Genomic DNA, 22,810 nt, shown 5'->3' with positions numbered 1-22,810 from the left:
CTATATTAAATATTTAATTAAAGTAAATAGATTCATTAAGAATTGGAATGCATGATTTAAGTTTACATGTTAAGTATGGAATTTAATTAATTTAAAAAGGATAAATTAACTAAATATTGTTGGATTAAATTATTATAATCAATTATTTAGATTTAAAGTAATTTAATTAGAACTTGGAGATGTACAATTTAGTTGAGATGCATGTTAATTTCTTATGATGTAAATTAAATGCATGCTACTTAGAATTGATATTTTTGCTCAAGTAAATGCAAAAGATGTGTTTAAGATTTATATCATATTTATTTGGATTTTTAAATGTAAATATAATTTACATTATTCTTGAATTGGAAACTTTTATTTGATTATGATATGGATTAATGCACCATTATGGGATGGGGGCATATTAGGGACGGATTAACTTAAAAGTTAAGTCCTACCTATTTTTAATAAGGGAACGGATTAACCATAGTGTTAAGTCCTACTTATTTGTGTCAGGTCAACGGAACAGTTGGATGACATATTATTAAAATAATAATTGGATAGTTTATTTTGATGATTAGATATGATGGATTTTACATATATAATTATACGCCATGATATGAGCTTGAGTTTCAGGATCAGTGGTTAGGGTGCGTATATTGCCAGGGATGTGTAGCTAGATATAGCGTAGTTGTGTACCCTGGTAGGTCTAGGTACTCATGCCCACTATATGTGCGTTTTACATGTTGCCTACTATTCAGGTTGAGACAACTCTATAGTCTAGTGAGGTTCCTTTAGTGTGTATATATCTACATATGGACTATTTAGTTATTGTTGAATTAATTAGGATGTGTATGTGTATCGGGTCTCTGTTTGGGATGTAGTAGATTAGAACTTGTTTGTGGGCCTGACCCACCATTATTTTTCAGGTGTTCGTCAGTTCCAGTCTTAGAGATTGTTCGTGCCAAGTAGAGACAGTCATTCACTCTTCCGACTCTACGTAGGACTCTTCTTCATGGTTTAATTATTAGCTTTATTTCAGTTTAGTTATTTCAGTTAGGATATTATTAGGGGTCCACAATATGGATTCCCGAGTTGTGGTTTTAATTAATTACTGGTATCAGAGGATTGGAGAACTTTAGTATGGGATTTTTAATTATTATTTAGTTTTCTTTTCAGCTTATCTATTTATTTTTAATTCATCTTGTATTCCAATGCTTGTTTAAATTTTAATTGTTTGATATTCCTTGTATTCTGTGCTCGGATTTGATCACCCGTAACTCTAGAATCGAGGGGTATCACATATATAGATTATTATTTTTATAATAATAATTATATATATATATATATATATATATATATATATATATATAAAGATCATATTTTAACATGATATTTAAATAAATAATACTATAGTATATGGTATAGTTAGACCATATTTTGGACAACACATTTTCCATTAAACTCTCTAGAGTTATCAGAAAATTTCTCTTATTCAGCCCATTTACAGCTATATGTGTTTTAGATACTTCCACTCTATTAAGAATTGATAGGAAGGTTTTCGACCTTTCCATAATTCATATAGTGTCACATTTATTTTCTTTTGAGGTATTTTATTGAGAACATAATTTGCGGAAAGCAAATCTTTTCCCCACAAATTTTGAGTTAAACCAGAACTTATCAGCATAACATATTTTTTAAAGTACGATTTTACGTTTAGCAACACCGTTTTGTTGAGGTGTATAAGGAGTGGTAGTTTGATGAATAATACCATGTTCCGAACAAATATCAGCATATAGTGTTTTGTATTCACCACGTCTATCATTTCTTAACACCTTGATCTTTTTGCCAAGTTGATTCTCAACCTCATTTTTGTAATGTTTAAACATTTCTTAGGTTTCATCTTTACTTTGTAGCAAATATACATAATAGTATCAGGTGTAATTATTGATAAAAGTAACGAAATACCTTTTTTTACCTCTAGTTGGCACATGTTTAAGGTAATATAATATACTACATAATATCATATTACAAAATTTAAAATAATTCAACCAATATTGAATTATATAAATAATTTAATAATCTACTTGTATAACATGCTTCAATTTCACATAATTTAGCATATTATCATATAATAATGTATATAATATTATTTTAGTATATCTCAATTATTAGTATAATCTCTCTTGTTTATATCTTAAATAGAAGTATATAATAAAATCTACGCAAGGAGTAAATTATCTTAAGATTGTTGAAAAATATATGCTTCATAGATATAACTAATCTTATACTAATATGCCATAAGATAATCAATAATATGTTAAAAATAATTAATTAAATATGAAACTCGATATTTAATTAAACATTCAAATTAAAGCAATAAAATAATAATTACTAAATAAAGAACCTAGACCGAGACTAGTATTAGATATTATGTCTTTAAGACAATTTATGCCCTGCATGGTGCTGATGGACTCTATGACGTTTGTCTCCCAAGATACAACAGTCTACATCCACCAATATCAGCACTTCAAACTCGTGGATATGGAAAACCTCCTCCATGTAATATTTTTTTTGACTCAAAAATGCATCTATACTATATAAATAATAAATTGGGACCAATCTTAATATAGATCGATGAAATTTGATTAGGGCCTAACTGGCTCGGACCATTTGACCTATGGTTTGAACCCACCTGGGTTGGGTTTAAGTATAGAGAGGGAGAGAGAAGAAAATGAATTGAACCAATTACAAATGGCAACCCAATGGGGTATTTATAGAAATAGAAATGTTTTTTTGGATTGGATGTGTCTCTTCATCATTGGGCACAACCATTTATATGTGTCTCTTCATCACTGGACACAACCATATATATATGTCTCTTCATCATTGAACACAACTATTTATATGCGTCTGTTCATCATTGGACATAACCACTGCAATAGGTTACAACGGTTCACATTGAATAGGTTATATCTGTTGGTTTTGAGTTGCATCTTTTCATCACACAATCATCCAATGATCACATCTATTCAGTCAAAGACATCTGTTGATGACTAATGAAACAATTTTTCATTCAAAAATTCTAACAAAAGTGTCAATGTTGTTATATGAAAATGACACTTATTTGTTGAACGTTGCACAATGAAAAGAAAGACATTCATTTTGGTACCAAAAGAGTAAATGAATATTAAAATTGTTGTATCGATGCATTTAAATCTTAGATAACCATGAAAAGGTTCATTCATCAATTACAAAATGTTTTACTTATAAGTAGGGGGAAAAAGTTCAATATCTACATTTAAATTAAATATAGGGTAATTTACACTCACTCTCCAGTTTGCAATAAAGACCAATAGATACAATTTAGGTAAAGTGATCCAATCGCCTCCAGGTTTGCAAACTTGATCAACAACACCCACAACTATGATAAGAGTACATAATTATCCTTTGACTTTTGAATTGATTCATTTAAATCATTAAATTACAAAATTAACCTTTATAAGTCCTTTTAAATGACCAAAATGACCCTTAGCAAAGAAAAAAAGAAGCCAAACTCCATCACTGTGGCCGCCAATGCCATATATATATATATATATACACACACACGTAAATATACATATATATGCATACAGACTTCAACATCACCACCACCACCACACCGACGCTAACACCACTAAACCACCAAACCAAAGCTTGTGATCGAACTATGATTTCCCAACGATAGTGACGATTAGTGGAAGCTCCGACGAAGGATACCACTGGACCTGACAACAATGATAGCTAGAGAATTTCCCGATGGCTACGCGATGTTGATGCTTCGACAAGAAGAAGAACAAATTTCACGATCCTAAGCTAGATTTTTTCGATGACGTGATGTTGAGGCTCCTACGAAAACAGATTTCGCGATCCTAGGCTAGGTTTGTTCGATGACGCAATTGAGAGACTTCGACGAGAAGGACGATACGATGTCCGACAGTGAAAGTGATTCTGTCTTCGGTAACGACGTCGATGCCGAGACCAGATCTGGGGGTTCAACAACGACAACTTTCTTGATAGTGATGGTGGCAGCGGTTGTAAGGAATTTGGGGGAAAATGCCTAATTTGGGAATGGTTATGGATCTGGCTATGGACGGTGGTGGTCCTAATTTGGGTGTGCTTGTGGACGGTGGTGGTGGTGAAATTTGGCTTTTATTTATTTATTTATTTATTCATTGATGGTCATTTTTGCCAATTAAAAGAACTTATAAATGTTAGGGTAAAGTACAAAAAACTCCCTTAAATTATTGCTCTTTTGCAAATAACCCTCCTAAACTAAAAATTGTCCCCCTGAACTATTGTTTTGTTGCAATTAAGGACGAATCGATTGTAAAAGACTATTTTACCCTTTCTCATTAAATTTTTTATTAAATTATTTTTATTATCTTTTCTCTTATCTAAATATTAATTATACTATGTACCTTAATTTTATTATTAATATCAATTTATCATAAAAATAAAAATAAAAATGAATAGATTTGTAAATAACATTTTCTAAAATGATAAACTTATTGTTCAAATTTTATTATTTATAATAAAACTTATTATACCCAATTTAAACTTTTTTACCGTAAAAAATACTTTCTTTTTCATACAATATAGTGTTGAAAATTAATAAATTACTTAAATAAAAATACCTTCTTTTTCAGGTAATATATTCATGAAAAATTAAGAAATTTATTTAACTATTTTAAAATTTTCTACTTAAAATTTTTATTTAAAAAATTAAAGGTAAATTTATGCAAATTTAATACAGAAAATTACTTTGAATTTTTTTCGTAATTTAATTCAAGAAGAAAAATAAAGTAAGTGTAATTCAATAAGAAAGGGTATTGTGGTCCTTTAATGAAATAGTCTAAGCATTGGGGTATTTTGCAATAAAATGTGATAGTTCAGGGGAGTTATTTTCAAATACAAATATAGATCAGGGGTTTTTTGCACTTTACCCTAAATGTTAATATTATAATTTAATGATTTAAATGGGTCAATTCAAAAGTCCAAGGACAATTACATACTCTTATTATGGTTGGGAGTGGTGTTGTTCAAGTTTGCAAATCTAAGAAGCGATTAGATCACACTCTCCCTAAATTATATCAACCTATTTTTGGTGCAAACTTAGAGGGCGTAAGTGGCAAATTACCCTTAAATTTAAATTACCTAAAATCCCATAAGGAAAAGGTTCTCATTATCTGTCATTTAAATCAATAATAAAACAATATTCATGAGATAGAAATGCTGCCTCTGGTGCCAATTGCCATGCATTCAAGTGATAGCTTCCTTTCAAACTCATAAATTAGTTTTCTCTAGATTTCTTTGATGAGCGCTAAAAAGTGCGCATTTAAACCCCTTAAGCTTAGGTATTCTAGAACCTTTATTTATCTTATTTTCCTGCTTTACATTAATTTCGTGTTATTTCCATTTTTAGGTACTTATCCCTAAAATAAGCTAACTCAGCCATATAAGAGCAAAAATGAAGCAATTCTGGGATGAATCAAAGAAACGAGCAAAGTAGAGCAAAGGGAAGCAAATGGTGGAATTTCAGTAACTTCGATCAATCTCAAGAAAATTTCGATCGATCCAACTTTCATCGATCTCAGCATTTCAAGATAGATCTGAGCCATGTTTGTCCCTATTTAGAGATCTCAAAGCTCGATTGATCCAACTTGATTCTCTAATCAATCGAACTTTTTTGTCTTTATCCACATGTTAGATCTTATCCAATTGTACCACCCTACCAACCACTTTTGTCCTTTTCTCAAAAATATCTCTAAAAATATCTCAGACTTATCCTTATCCAAAAAGGCACCGCCAAGGTGGATTAATCCAGCTTCAGTTCGATAGATCTCAGCCATGTTCGATCGATCCAAGGTCAAGGTTAGATCGATCGAACTTCCTCCAGTGCGAAAAAGTTAAATTGTCAGCTCATAAAAAGTTGTCCTTATCCAATCATTGGGAGAATATTGGAGTACGTGCCAGATCATTTTTGAGTGTCACCTAACCTACTAAAAAGGGGGATTTAAGCAACTTTTGAAGGCGGATTCACACACAACTATAGAGGGAGATTTTGAGAGAATTCTTAGTAAGGAAGCAAAGGAGAAGAAGAGGCTAGAGACACCATTGGAGGTTCTTCATCAACCAATAAGCAGATTTCTTCCACGGAGCTTGCCCTTAAGGGTTGGAAGACATCATCCATGAGTGGCTAGACATCCTTTTGGCGCTAGAGTTATCCCTAAACATGCTTTCTACATCTTGATTTATGTATTTTTTAGGGGATTAGTATTGTGATACTTGTTTTGACACTTTTATATATATAGATATTGTTTATTCAATGATTTATGTGGTTTTATGCTTCCAATTGATCATTTCATTCTATCCATATATCTATGTATGCTAAAATAGATATTAATGTGTTTGTCTCTATTTCTTGTGTTGTTGATGCATGTCTGTGTATTAATGCTATAGATCTAGAGATTATCAAGACATAGTGCTTAATGGAATGCTCTTGTGTTTTGCTTGATGATTCATACTCATTTCTTGATGGATTGTACCTCTCTCTTAGTTTAATTAGTTAATTTCATGTCATTAGCTTAATTGTAGTGTAGTTGTAGTGTAGTTGTTAAATGGGAGGACAATCCATGCTTGTTGTTTAATATTCCATACTTTTGAATGCAAGTAGCATATGTCTCTAACCTTATGATGTGTTTGGATTGTGAGCTTAATGAAAGGATTAATAGCTTCGTTTGATATATTGTGCTTTTCACTATATTGTTTAGACAATATATGCTTAATTGGTCATCCTTACTAATTGAAACAACCAAACACACACACACAAATATTGCAAAACATATCTTCCCCTTATTAATCATTCATTAAAGGTGTAGAAAAGTATGCTTAGTGGTGATCTCTAAACCCCAAGATCTCTCTCTCTTTTATTCTCTTTATTGCATTATTATTTACTTTAGTTTAATTTGCATCTAGTGTAATTCAACTAACTAACCACTATTTTGATCACTCGACCTACTAACCCTAATTGTGATTTCACAACCTAACACGATCCACCAATCATTTGGGACGATCCCTACTTGCCCTAACTATATTTTTAGTAAAAGGTAGTGGAGGCAATTATAAATGCTAAACTTGGCCCTCACCTTGATGCACTTCTCTAAGCTATGTGGTGGACGACGGCCATTCTTCAAAATATATAATTTTCATTTTTTTAAAATATGGATATATCATAACAATTGGGACATTGTCTTGCAACAATCAATATAATAATTTGCACGTAAATATATTTACCCAAAAAAAATAAAATTTGCAACTAAATATTTAATTAATTCATTTTGCGTCTTATTATTATTATTCTTTTCCTATACGTATCCACTCACCCTTATCCTCAGTTAGACAATCGACCTTCCAGATTAAAAATTGAGAAAATATCATTCGTCTACACCCTTTTGTCCCTTAATGATAATCAAGCTTATGTACTCACACACAATAACACAGTTTGTCTCCCAGCTTCCAAAAGGAGAAAGGTTCAAACTCTAGTTGGAATATCTGTAACTAAATTTATCTAGGAAAAGAAAACAAAAAGGAAAAGAAAAAGGTATTGGACTCAAAATTTCAACATAAAAGCTCTCATTTGGCAGTGTGAATTGTTATAGTCCCAAATTTCTGAATTAGTCCCCCAATTCATTTATTAAATTCCCAGTACCTCCCTAACCAGTCCATAAGCTACAATTTTGTACAATGTGTGAAAAAACATGACAAAAAGTCGTCTGGACCATGCATTCATGAATGCCACCAACTAAAATTTATGATTTACTACTCTTCATTGGAATAGGGGACTGTTGGATACAGTTTGAAATGAATGTAATGTTGACAAGTGTGTGACAAAACAGATCTTGTTAGGTCCCAAATATAGTAAAATTTGAACTACTTTTGTTTTTGGAGTACCAACCAACATATCATAGCTTCATATTTCATAAATGTTCCAACAAATTTTTCATTCTCTAAGCAAAATATAAAGCATGTGTACTACATGTGAGAAGGCTGGTACAAAAGTTGTTAGTTAATTAAGTTGTGAATTACTATTCTAAATGATCGAGAGACGGGTGAATGGGTCAACTTACCTAATTTTTATTATTGATTAATTTATCCAATGATCAATTAAACATCTACAACCACATAAATATAAATAATAAAATAAAGCAAGTAAAGTAGAGTGTGAGAGATGACATCAGGTTTGAAGCGAGGAAACCTTGATTGGTAAAATCAACCAATCATCTAGGAAAAACTTTGAGGACTTTCGCAGTGCTAAGCGAAACGATTCACTATTGTTGAAGCAAAGTAAAATGAATTCTTATTCAGGCTCACACTTATTCCATTTTACCGAGAACCAATTTGTTTAACACCTCTAGCTTTGCAACTCTTCCGCTCAAATGTTGTTGACTTCAGGCTTACTCCCTTGATCCATGTAGAAGGATTGCTGGTAGATCACAAACACTCCATAATGCTCTGATCCTTTCAAAGTGTGATCGATTCCTCCTCTTCCTTCAACTTCTAAATTATACAAAGATAAATAAATTCTACTTCTTAAAATCTCTAAATCTTCAACATGCTCTAATTCTGATCAAATAGAGAACAACACCCTAAATCATTATTGTGTTTATGTTTGTGCTCTAAAAAATAAATCTCTTTTATTTAAAGAAAATGTGAGAGGTTAGAGCTCCAAGTTGGGTATACTCAGGGACAAACCCATAAATTTATGTGAGGGGGGCAATAATGAGATTTTTTAGTAATTTCAGGGGGCAATAGTAATATTTTAGGGGTATATATATAACTAAAAAAATAATAAATTAGGACGGTATATTAGTAAGAACATATTTCAGTAAAGGGCAATTGTCCCCATTTGTATGTAGGTCTATGCCTAGGTATATGTAATTGTTGGGATTTATATGCCCTGGCATAGCAAATTCCTATCTAGATTATAGTGATATATGTTCCTGACGTTTCTGAAATATTTATGCTTTATACAATTGGTGAATTCAATGTATTATGTTTCGATTCATTATAGAATTGAAAGTGTCCACTTGATTACAAGAGATATTTATATATGTATTTGATGGCGATCAATACATGATTATAAATAGTAATCATAAATTGTTCATAGTCAGTAATTATGGATAGATTCATAATTAATTAAGACTTAAACTGAATCCGCGTTAGGTTGAGATATATTGCGAGAGCCATCGTATGCAATTGCTCTCTATCACCGTCATGGCATTTGACTCTTAAGCATGAGAAAAGTATAGACTCTTTTATTAATTAATAATTACTTTGATTTGTTCGGCGGATTCTTCGGGATTCTTAGACCGACACTTTGGGTAGTTATGTAATTAATAGTTAGAGAGTTATATTTTCAATATTTGCATCATTGCTACTTGTATTTATTTTGTATTGATTATGGTTGATCACAAAGTAAATTCGAAGGTCTTCGTGTGTTTTTAGACAAAATAATTTATTATATATTTATTTATTTAAATTATTATTTTTGTCAAACAAATGTTTTATTGTGATCGAGCCAGAAATAATCAAAGGTACCAAAATAAATATATTAATTAAGTAGTCGGATTGATGGCTTTATTTATCCGATAACTAATTTTGCATAGAGGGGTCAAAGTGCAATATTGACTTAGAGGTTATTTATTATTTAATTGGAGTTCAATTAATTTCTTTTAGTGAAGTAGAAATTAATTTATGAATTAATTGAATTGGGTCCATGGACTGGGCCAATTATTAATTCATTGTAGCCAATAAAATAATAGGCCCAATGGATTCTCACTCATAGCCTAACTTGATATTGGAATCATATTAGATTTGAGACATGTGAATTAGAGATTGAGAAGGATTTATTCATTTTCATTTTCATTTTCAATTTGGTGTGATTTTTAGAAGAAGGAAAAAAGAATCTATTTTTTCTCTCTAGAAAATTAGGGTTTATGTTCTCATCTAATGGAGGCTCCCACAAGCCTAATTTTCCAAGGTCATTTATGAAGGCTTATGAGTGATTCCTAAAGGCAAAACAATTACCAAGAAGATGAAGATCCAAGGAGAAGGCGTCTTGCTAAGGGATTTACAATAAGTGAGAACATTTACTTTAGATGAAAGATTTAAAGGTTTTCTCCGACCTTTGATATAAGTATTCAATATGTTAATTGAATAATACATCATATTTTATTTTTGCATAAAACTTGTCTCTATGTGATGAATCAAGATCTATGAATGAAAATCCCTCAAAAAGTTTTTTAAACTAGCACGTTTCCTAACAGTGGTATCAGAGCATGGTATAATTCATTACTAGAGATCATGTTTTTATCAAAATCATCATCATGGATCCAAATTATATATAGATTGATGTATGTTAATGTATGATTTAATATATTGATACATGATGATGTGTGTATAATTGTAAATGGATGATGATGCATGTTTGGGCCATGGATGAAGCTTATAGGTCTTTGGATGAATGTAATTAAGGCTTTGATTTAGCCGTTTGAAAGTTCAATGATGTAATTTAATTTTTTTCATTATATTTCAAATTGTAAATATTTTTTAAAGCCATGTAATCTTCGTCAAAGAATGCTATGAAGCTTCAAGAAGGTCCAAGAGGGTTAAATTAGGCTTCAGGAATTTTCTGGAATTTTTCTGGAATTTTTTGGGCTTAAATTTAATTTCTAGAAATTTTTATTAATTTTTGGCGATTTTTCGATGACCGGAGAGTTACCGACGGCAAGGGCTACGCCGGAAAGAAGAGAAGATCCAGTGCTTCGCGGGAGAGAATGCATAACATATGCACAAGGATCTGGCGCGTGAGGACCACGCGCTAGCAGGGATCAGGGCCACATGGCGCGTGGCAGCGCATACCATGCACCGCAAGCTTCCACAAGCGAGTCCGGGCATGTGAGATACACGCGCTGGTCATACCAGCGCACTTCAGGCACGTGGCAGCGAGTGCCACGCGCTGCCCTTATCTATTAGCGCGTGCAAACGCGTGAATGAGGGTGTGTGGCCGTGGGCGCGCGTGGTGGGTGTGTGGGCTTGCATGGAGGCTATTGGGACTAGTTTCTTGGTTCCTGCAGGTGCATAGATACAACGGTGGACTTCCAAGATTGTTTTTATAATTATTTTGTGCTGTTATTGTTCATTAAAGAGTAAATTATTGCCCTAAAGTGGATTTTAATATTATTCTCCATTATTTAAAGATAGTGAGAGTTTAATAGGGTGCAATAATTATAGCACTTAGTAATTATTTAGTATTTAATGTTAAAAGCTAAATCCATTAGCCATTTCATTTATTTGTTTTCTATCATTTATTTATGAAACGTATGACATGCATAGAATAGATAATTGTTAATTAATTATTATTCATGTATTGGATCCATGATATTTAATTAAATGATTTGATTTATATTAATTAAATTATGAAAATTAATTGGTTTTGATTACTAATTAATTAGAGTGCACTTATTGGGAAATGGAAAAAAAAATTTGTAAATTATTTTTAAAGTGTGCCTCAAATTAAATATTTATGAATCGTTTAAAGTCCAAATATTTTCTAAATTTAATTGGATTAAAATCAAGACGTTTTGCATGCATTATATCACGTAAATGAATAAAATGAAAACCCTAATTATGAATGATTAAAAATTGAGTAGGAACGGGGATTTTTATACATTGCCCCATGGCCTTCGTTATTAACACCATTGTAATTAGATTTTCAAAAATAAGGCCCCACGCATGATTTGAAGAGTTTTAATATTACAAGAATGATTATCTCATGAAAATAGTAATATTAAATATTCATTATAATTAGATCTTTAAAAATAAGGCCCTACGCATGATTTAAAGAGTTTAGATTATAATGACAAGATATTTAATATTTTATTTTTCATTAGAGCTTTAATAACGTTATACACTCAATCTAAAATCAATAGTGTTAGCTTCCCAACGAAGTAGTCTACACTAGGTGATTTTAGAAACGCTAAACATGATCGAGAATCATTTCAAATAGATAGATAAGGCATTATCTTAAGAGATATGGAGATGATGGGATTTGCCCGCCTATAGCAATAATGAACTTCTCCAACCGAATAAGTTATTGACGTATTGGTTATCTGATTTTTCATACAGTGGTTAAGGAACCCACATACTATTTTTAATGGAAGTGCTCGTCTAACAGTAAATGAATCTCAACAATAGTAATAATGAACTCCTCCAACAGGATAAGTTATTGACATATTGATTGGTTGATTTATTAGGCTACAAAGTTGAGGGACCCGCATTAATTAAAAGGGATTGTTCACCAATAATGATAATGATCTCTTGTTCGATTGAGATTTATTATACTATGTGGTTGACAAACTCATTTTAATTTTAAATATGCATGATAGTATTAATAATTCACTTTGAATATTGTATGAATGCATTTATATTTAGATTAATTATGTCTAATCCATTTTATCTGCTTGTTTACATATTCAATGTAACTGGACCTCATTAATATTGACTGGGAAAAGAACTTAGATATTTTATTCACAACGTAAGGGTACAAATGTATTTACTACTCCTAAACCTAATCCTTTTACTTTAAGATACCCAAGAGAACATTAATGCTTTGAATAAGTGAAATAAGGCAAATGATATGACTTGGTGCAACATTTTAGAGTTTACCTTGAATACGCTCCAAAGCTAACATTTACATTATTTTATTTTCTTCAAGCATCATATTAAATATCAATAAGATGTTTTGGTGAAATTAGATAGAGAGTATGCCAAAGTACTATGTCAGACTTGAATACCATCAAGATAGCCTAAGGAACTCCAGTATGAAATCGAATTTTGGAAAATGATTGTTTATTATTTAAAAATTAGCTGGAGATCAATAGGACTGACTTGGGTGGTAAGTTTCAAGTTGACATGATTATTGCCTTGTTACCAAACTCGTTCGACTCTATTAGAGTGAACTAATAAAGAATCAGTTTGAGTTCACACTCGTTGATATTCTTATAGAATTGGTAACAGATGAAGGGATAATCAAGAGTATGGGCGTTCCTATCAATCTAACCTAGTCTATACCATCTTCTTCTAGGCCCAAGTAGACGGGCAAAGCAAAGAAGAAGGATGATAATAGGACTAGGCTAGCACAAAACATGGGTATCCAAAAGGTTAAAGGGAATAAGGCAGTGTATGTTGAGGGCGAAGGAAATTGTTTCTTTTGCCGCTAACTTTGACACTCAAGGATGAACTGTCTAAGCAATGACGTGGCATAGAAAAATATATATTTAATCATTGAGCCATGTTATATGGTTGTATCTATTAATTCCTGATGGAAAGATTATGGAGCCAATAAACATGTTTGCAATTCGTTGCAAGGATTTCAGGAATCCAGAAGCCTCGATGATATGGAATATATTTGTACTTGACCTGATATCAAGGTTGTAGCTAAGTCAATGGGAGTATTACATCTGAAATTAGAGAGTATGAGGATATTAGTATTACAGAACTATCTTTATGCACAGAAGTAAGACGCTATCTAATTCTTGTTTCACTTGTGGTTTATAAAAACTGGATTGTTGTTTAGTAAAACTGGTTTTATAAAATTGAATAGATATGCAATTGCTTCTGGTGCATTGAAAGATGGTTAATATACTATAATCACAAACTCTTAAGATTTGCAAAATTTAGAAACTAATGTTGCATCTTCTAGATTGAATGTTAAAAGAAAAAATTGTTATTCCTGACTCATTGTATTTTTAGTGTCTATTATTGGGTTGTAATCAATCAAAATGAGATTTAAAGATTAGTCAAAGAAGGTTTATTACCTAGTGAGGCAGAGGAGCCTAATCTAAACTTGTGAATCCTGTTTTGAAGGATAGATAACTCTAAGGGCTTAATCAGCCAGATGAAATAGACATAAAGGACAATTGGAGTCGGTACACACAGACACGTGTGGTCTTATGAACATCCAAGCAAAATTACTTACATTTTGGATAAATTTATCTGATGCGACACAAATCTTAAATTTTTGGTATATTCCAAAAGTGTCAAAACTGACGTGGAGCACAGATTAGGTAAAATTATCAAAACACTTCGATCTGATCGTGGATATGAGTATTTCTTGGGATAGTGCAAAGACTATATAGTCAATGAGGGTATTGTGTACCAGTTTTTCGCAATTGACGCTCAATGGATTGAGGTGTCAAATAGGAATAGCAGAATTTCTGTTTAACATGGTTAGATCTATAAACAATTATGCTACATTATCTATTTCATTTAAAAGTTTAGCGTTAATGACATCGATGCGCATTATGAACTGCATTCCATCTTACTCTATCTCAAGGATACCGTTGAGCTGTGTTTTTTACTAAATCTTAGTTTGAATCACATGCACATATAGGGTAGTCTTGCATATGTGCGCTTGACATGGACAAGTAAGTTGGAAACAGATCATACGCATGATAGATTTGATAGCTACTCTAAAAGTCACTAGGACGGATTATTTTATGATCTCAATGATAAAATTTGATTGTTTACACTCACTGTTTATCTATAGGAGAATTATATTATGAATCACATACCTAGTAACCTAGTGTTAGAGAATATGGTATGAGTTTTAGATGTACCACATATGAACACACTTAGTATAGAGATTTAGAATTATAGATGAATTCCCTATTGATGCGTCAGCATCATCTAGTACACAGATTCCTTCATTGGTACATTAATGTAGTGGGAGGATAATTATCCAATCCGACAGAATCATGTTTTTAGGTAAGACCGTTATGGACGTCCCTGTTAAACATGAGTTGGACCCAGTAAGTTACACGAAAGCGTGAATCAATATGGATACAGATCGTTTTGGTGAGTTACAATGAAATCAGAGTTGGAATCTATGTATTCTAATAAATTCTGAGATCTTGTAGAACTTTCTAGTAGGGTGATACCTATGGAAGGCAAGTTAATCTACAAAAAGATACCAGAAGATTTCTTAGTGAATAAATCATGAGTGTACAAGAAAATGTCATTATTTTTCTGATTCTATATATATTGATGACATCCTACTCATTTAGAATAATGTGGAAGTTTTGTCATCAATAAAGAGGTAGGTGTTCAATTACTTTTAAATAGAGGATCTTCAAGATATAAGCTATATTCCTAGGATCAAGCTTTTGCAAGATCAGGTTAAAAGGAAAATAGGCTTATCTTAATAATCCTACATTGATAAAGTTTTGACCAGGTTTGGTATGCAAAACTCAAAGAATGAGTTCTTGCTTGATTGACAAGGATTGCTCTCTCCAGTAGGTAATTTTACAAAACTGACAAAAGAGATTGAGCAAATGAGACTGGAACTATATGCTTTGGCATATGGGAGTCTCATATATGCCATGGTCTATACCAAACAGGACATCCGCTACATTATAGGGATAGTCAGTTGATATCAGTCCAATCCCGGACTTGATAACTAGTCTGTTGTGAAAAATATCATTAAGTACCTAAGGAGGACCAAGGATATCATACTCATTTATGGATGCGATGATATGGTCCTAATCAGGTATGCTAGTTCTAATTTTCAATCAGAAGTAGATACTATGAGGTTCATGACTTAGTGTATGTTCACTTAATGGAGGGGAAATCAGTTGGTAGATTATTAAGCAGATTTCAACTGCTGACTCAAACCTGCAGGTGGAATACATTACAGCCTTAAAGGCGGCAAAGGAAGTCTATTGGTTTGATCTCACTAATTTAGAGGTTGTGGAGTGTATTAGCCTGCCTATTGAGCTATGTTGCGACAATAGTACAGAAGTAGTCCAAACCAATGACCCAAGGTTCCATAGAGGAACAAGATACACTGAGAGGAAGTATCATGTTCTACATGATATTGTCCGGCAAGAAAATGTACTTGTAGCTAGAACATTACATTGGAACACAACTTTGTTGATCCATTAACAAAGGTGTCATTGATCAATAATTTTGATCATCATCTGGATAACATTGGAGTTAGGTGCAATTTGAATAGGCTATGAGGGCAAGTGGGAGCTGTTGAGATTTATATGCCCTGGCATAGCAAATTCCTATCTAGATTATAGTGACATATATTCCTGACGTTTCTGAAATATTTATGCTTTATACAATTGGTGAATTCAATGTATTATGTTTCGATTCATTATAGAATTGAAAGTGTCCACTTGATTACAAGAGATATTTATATATGTATTTGATGGCGATCAATACATGATTATAAATAGTAATCATAAATTGTTTATAGTCAGTAATTATGGATGGACTCATAATTAATTAAGACTTAAACTGAATCCGCGTTAGGTTGAGATATATTGCGAGAGCCGTCGTATGCAATTGCTCTCTATCACCGTCATGGCATTTGACTCTTAAGTATGAGAAAAGTATAGACTCTTTTATTAATTAATAATTACTTTGATTTGTTCGGCGGATTCTTCGGGATCCTTAGACCGACACTTTGGGTAGTTATGTAATTAATAGTTAGAGAGTTATATTTTCAATATTTGCATCATTGCTACTTGTGTTTATTTTGTATTGATTATGGTTGATCAAAAAGTAAATTCGAAGGTCTTCGTGTGTTTTTAGACAAAATGATTTATTATATATTTATTTATTTAAATTATTAATTTTGTTAAACAAATGTTTTATTGTGATCGAGCCAGAAATAATCAAAGGTACCAAAATAAATATATTAATTAAGTAGTTGGATTGATGGCTTTATTTATCCGATAACTAATTATGTATAGAGGGGTCAAAGTGCAATATTGACTTAGAGGTTATTTATTATTTAATTGGAGTTCAATTAATTTCTTTTAGTGGAGTAGAAATTAATTTATGAATTAATTGAATTGGGTCCATGGACTGGGCCAATTATTAATTCATTGTAGCCAATAAAATAATAGGCCCAATATATTCTCACTCATAACCCAACTTGATATTAGAATCATATTAGATTTGAGACATGTGAATTAGAGATTGAGAATGATTTGTTATTTCTTTTTCTTTATCTTTATGTTGCCTATAAATATACATGGTCTATGTATATTTTTGGTGTGATTTTTAGAAGAAGGAAAAAAGAATCTATTTTCTCTCTCTAGAAAATTAGGGTTTATGTTCTCATCTAATGGAGGCTCCCACAAGCCTAGTTTTCCAAGGTCATTCATGGAGGCTTATGAGTGATTCCTAAAGGCAAAACAATTACCAAGAAGATGGAGATCCAAGGAGAAGGCGTCTTACTAAAGGATCTACAATAAGTGAGAACATTCACTTTAGAAAAAAGATTTAAATGTTTTCTCAGACCTTTGATATAAGTATTCAATATGTTAATTGAATGATACATCATATTTTATTTTTGCATAAAACTTGTCTCTATGTGATGAATCAAGATCTGTGAATGAAAATCCCTCAAAAAGTTTTTAAAACTAGCACGTTTCCCAACAGTAATACTCCTAATTTCCATGGTATTTATTTATTTATTTTAAGTGCATTTAAATTGATTTTGTGGTTATTTGTTTATGTACATGGATTTAAATTGTTAATGTTGTTATTATTTAATTGATTGTGTGGTATAATGTGCTTAATTGTCATTGATTGTGTAATTAGTTAAATGTTTAATTTTAAATGTTTATTTGTTTAGTTAAATGTTTTTATTTATTATTTATTATTTATTTATTTAGAAGAGATGGATGGATTGGCCTAAGTCTTTGGACTATTTAAATGGGTCTTGGACTATTTTGAAGGAAGCATAGATGGGTGTGGATCTTAGACCTATGGGGATGAATTTATATGTGTGTGTGTGTGTGTGTATTGTGGTGTATATATATACATATTGTGTTATCATTATTATTATTATTACTATTATTATTATTATTTACTTGTCAGACGTGAGCTAGGATTTAGGGCTATGTGTGTGTGTGTGTGTGTGTGTGTGTGTGTGTGTGTGTGTGTGTGTGTGTGTGTGTGTGTGGTCTATGAGGAAGGTTTAGGATAATGTGACAACAAAGAGAGAAACTAGGAAAGAGAAAGGGGCTGCGAGAGAAAGAGAGAACCTTGAAAAGAGAGGTTGTGCTCGGGTTGAAACAAACCCATAGGAGAGGATGACGGCAACCCAAAGGCCGCCAGCGTAGGAGGAGATGAACGGAGAAAAAGGAAATTGGTTTTCGACCCGGAAACCATAAGGCAAGCTCTTCGTTTTACTTTTTCCCCTTGATCTTGTGTTTTATATATCTTTAGTATGACTTTAGAGATTTATAACAGAAAGAATTAACCTGGTCGTATGATTAAATCGAACTATATCAGAGGTGTTTATATGTGTATATATATATGTGTATGTGTGTACTTTGGATAAAATTATGAAACCATGAATTAAAACTATGTTTTAATGGATCAAATTATGTATACTTGCTCCATATTAATGTTAGACATCAATTGGGACATAGATGCATGTTTTAGTACCCTTAACGACGGATTTTTGGACTCAGAACAGATCTCCCGAGTTGTTTCTACGAAGAACCCTATTTTCTAGGAAACAACACTCGAGCGCTGTTTGGACAAGGTTCGAGCGTTGTTCAGTGCTCGAGCTCAGTAATGGGGTGCTCGAGCACTGGGGCCTGTTTTGCCCTAAAAGTGTTCCGGTTGGCCTCAAATTTAATTATATAGGCCCCAAACATATTATAATGACTCAAGAATAATGGTAGGTGAATTAAATCGTATGAAACTTAAGCATACACGATGCCACGGGATTTAATCAACAATTAAGTTGTATATTGCATATTTGAATCATTTAAATTTGGTGATTAAATGTTTTAGCATGGATTGGAATTATAACCATTGTAGTCGCTGAAATTGTGAGTTATAAGAACATTCCATAGCTTTATATATGGTTTGCCATGGTAGGTGTTATGGACTTCAATGACTTATAAGTTGTATATGATTTATGGTTGCTATGTTGTCATAACAATTGAAATGGATAATAATGTGATTATAATCATGATCATGACTGTATTATATGATCGTATACATGATTTATTTTGTTGTCAGTCTGAGACCATTGTTAGGATATGGTTTTGATGTATTGATGAGCATAGGTGAACTGGCTAATATGTCAAATCCATTCTATTTTATGTCATTGTCAGGATATGGATATGTTATTTTATTACGCCATTGTCTGGATATGGCTACAATATTTTATATAGGGTCGTGCCATTGTCAGGATATGGTTACGGTAGTTTATACGTAGTTGTGTCATTGTCAAATATATGGCTATATATATATATATATATATATATATATATATATATATATATATGTATGTATGTGTTCTCTGATACGAGCTTGCAGTCTCAGGATTGATTAGGACTGAGATGTATATTGCCGATTGAGATGGGTAGCTGGATATAAGAGATGTGTGTGCCCTGGTAGAAGGAGGACTCATGACCACCTTGTGTGCGACTTTTCATGAGATACCCACTATACAGTTAAATGTACCCTATAGTTCAGTGAGAATCTTTAGTGTGTGTGTATATATATATCTATCGACATGTATTCCCAAGTTGTACTTTGGAGGTTTAATATATTTTGGTTTTAGCTTGTGGGATTTACTCAGAGTTTTGGATTCAAAAGATTGCTTAAATATTATTTAGTTTTCTTTCAACGATTATTTATTTTATTATTCATTCTATTTGTATTATGTGCTTGCTTATTATTAATGGTTTGATATCCTCCGGTTTTAGATGAGGACTTGATCAACCCATGTTCTGAAATGGGAGGGTATCACAATATACTTGCTTGGGGTGTGTGTGAATTGTTTATTTAATCCGAAATATAAAATCAAGGATAAATTAGATTGACCTCCTTTGAGGTTTGGATAAATTACACTCAAGTAGAACGTTTGACCTTCATTACTTTAACCTCCCTTGAGATTTGGCGCATGTTGTCATGCCCCGGATTTTGATTCCGAAATATGAGGTATGATTAGAGGGATTTAGGAATTTAAGGAAACTAAGGTTATTTTACTTTCTAGCAAAAAATATATATAACTTCAACGAGTTTGTATTTAAAATTCATGAAAAAAAATTTCCATTCGAAAGATTCATTAGTTGCCACTTTTGGCAATATGTCGACTAAACTTTTGAACTTTTGAACTTTTGGAAGAAATAGAGACCCGTATAAAATCCTGAAATATCGCTATCAACATATCAAAAGACTACTCAAAATTCCAAATTTTAAAAGATATTCCATTGATAAAACCATAATCCAAGGTTTTCGAGTCAATAACAATTACATCTTTAATTCTATTACATACAATTATACATTCAATACAAGTAATTCCAAATAACACTCTCGTCATGTAGATTAGGTACCTAGAAAACACCAGATATCAATTACTGTTCATTCTTCCTTAAGCATCTCTCTGAAACAAACCTGGCCGGGGAGTAAAACATATAGGGGTGAACTTTTATAGCTCGGTAGAAATAATCTAACAATGGCATGAATGAGGTTTAAAATGCATATTGAGAATTTAGTTAAGCAATTTACGCAAAAATTAAGCTTTTGTCAAAGAAACATAACTTCACAAAATAGTTTCAAGCTTATATACTGGAAGTACCAAAACCACTGCATTTTTCATTTCAAAAACCTAGGAACAACCCAAAATCACAACTCCTTCCCTTATGGACCTCCTTCCATTTTCACTAAATAAATCATTTATACGAACAGCTTGTGTACATCCAAGAGTGTCCCACACAGTCACTTCCCCTTCAAACCAGTTTGGTTCAAACTCTCCCTACCCAAACAAGGGCATTCCACGTTGGTTTTGGGACTTTCACCCTACCGCTCGTAGCCTGCTTACTCAATTTTCGGAACATCCCCCTTTCCTCTCCCAAGTATGAACCATGAAGAAAACATTTCAGAATTTCTCAAAAGAACTTCAATCATAAACAATAGCCTAGTCTCAAATTTATTTAGTACTACTTAACTCCCATCGAAAACCAGTTACGCTTATCAAAGAAAATAAGGAAATTTCAGTTCTCATCAAACCACCCAAACACCTTTTTGAAAATACAAGTATGATGTTACAGAAGTGTAAAAGCACATAGTCCAGCAATCAAATGGAATCTTTAGAAGAAAATCACACAAACAAGGAAAAGCTAGAGAATCCCTACCAATTTAAAGATAACAAGTGAAGATGATGATGATGATGATGGAGAAATTACAGCCCTACCCCTTTTCTCTTCCTTTCTTCTCTTATTTTCCTTTCGTTATCTTCTTCTCTTTCTCTCGCCTTCCTCTCTAACTCTGGGCCAACTCTTTCTTTGTTTTCCTTTCTTTTCTTTTATCCCTTCCAGCACACATGTTGGAGACGACTCACACAACTAGTTACAGCTTTCGCAAAGTAAAGAAACATGCCCCCAAAGTTGTAAAATTAACATATAGTCCTTCCAGCTCTCTTTTATTCCACAACCCCCACCACTAAAGCATAATCAAGTAATTGCCCCAATAAAAGTGATTAACTCATTAAGCAAGATTAAAGTAACTAATCATGATTAAAAGTTACTAAGCATGATTAGAAATCACTAAGCACGATTAATAGTCACTAATCACGACCCTCTGAAGATAATGAAAATAATAAATAAAAAAAATTGACTAAGTACCATTTTCTTATGTTAAAAGACCCCAATAACCTAAATTTTGACATGAGATGACAAAAATATTATGAAATGCCATTAAAATGCAAAGTATCAATTTGCATATCAATTTCACATTATTATATTTTACAAAAATAATATTTTTTTTTTTTTTTTTTTTGTTAATAACATTTTATTAGGTTTCTTTTTTTCAATATATATATATATATTGGTAATATAATGTTTACAAGAAGGGAAAAGAAAAGGCAAGGGAAATAGGGTCTTTTTGTTTGACATATTGTTTTTATTAAATTAAATAAGGATATGAAAGACATTTTACACTTTTAGGGGAGGTCAAAGTAATAAAAGCCAAACGCTCTTAGTATAATTTACCCTAAATTCAAACATGAAAAAAGAAATTCTTTGTTTTCTCATGATTCTTAAATTTGGACTCTAAAACATTCCTGCAACTGAGGTTTTTAAAATGTTCTATCTCAACCATTATTCCACAAATGATTCCTAACTTGGACTATAAAACATTAGTGCAAAAGGTTTTAAGCACAATTATATGTATTTCTTGGATTACACAGTACTTTCTATTTTTTTCTTAGCACTCCCTCTATTTTGCTCAAAAACAACTGCCCATTTTCACAATTAGTACAAAGATTTCATTTGAACTCTTACTGATTTTCCTTAATTTTTTTATATAAAATAATATAACGTAAAAATTTATCAAAAGAACTTTGACTTAGTGGTATAATCTTCCTATTTTCAAAGAGGAGAGGAGGGGAGGTATTCGAGTTTAGACGTGGACAAAAAGGGTGTGTGTGTTTGTCGACTTGATGAACCCTCAACCTTGATAGCATTTTCACATTATATTATTAACCAAAAATAAACCCCAAGTGTTGGAGCACAAATTTATACATAATAATATATATGCATTAAAAAAATAAAAAAATTTATTGTCAGAAGTGGGATTTGAACCCACGCTCTCTCACGAGAACCAGAACTTGAGTCTGGCGCCTTAGACCACTCGGCCATCCTGACACACATTCTTTGAGTCTGTTTTAAACTATTTATAGTATACCATG

The 22,810-nt window shown here is 32.1% G+C and overlaps 1 non-coding gene across 1 annotated transcript; it reads right to left on the bottom strand.

Annotated features, from left to right (window-relative positions):
* Positions 1 to 22,682: 22,682 nt before the first annotated feature.
* On the bottom strand, positions 22,683 to 22,766 carry TRNAL-CAA (transfer RNA leucine (anticodon CAA)). Its single transcript has one exon. It is a non-coding gene; the product is annotated as a tRNA-Leu (tRNA).
* Positions 22,767 to 22,810: the final 44 nt, after the last annotated feature.

This window comes from Cornus florida, unplaced genomic scaffold (assembly GCF_030987335.1).
Source record: "Cornus florida cultivar Cherokee Brave unplaced genomic scaffold, ASM3098733v1 CherokeeBrave_3.0.0_Hap2_Chr11, whole genome shotgun sequence".
NCBI classification, from domain to species: Eukaryota; Viridiplantae; Streptophyta; class Magnoliopsida; order Cornales; family Cornaceae; genus Cornus; species Cornus florida.
Note: the sequence above shows the minus strand (reverse complement) of the source record. Positions and strands in the feature narration are given on the sequence as shown.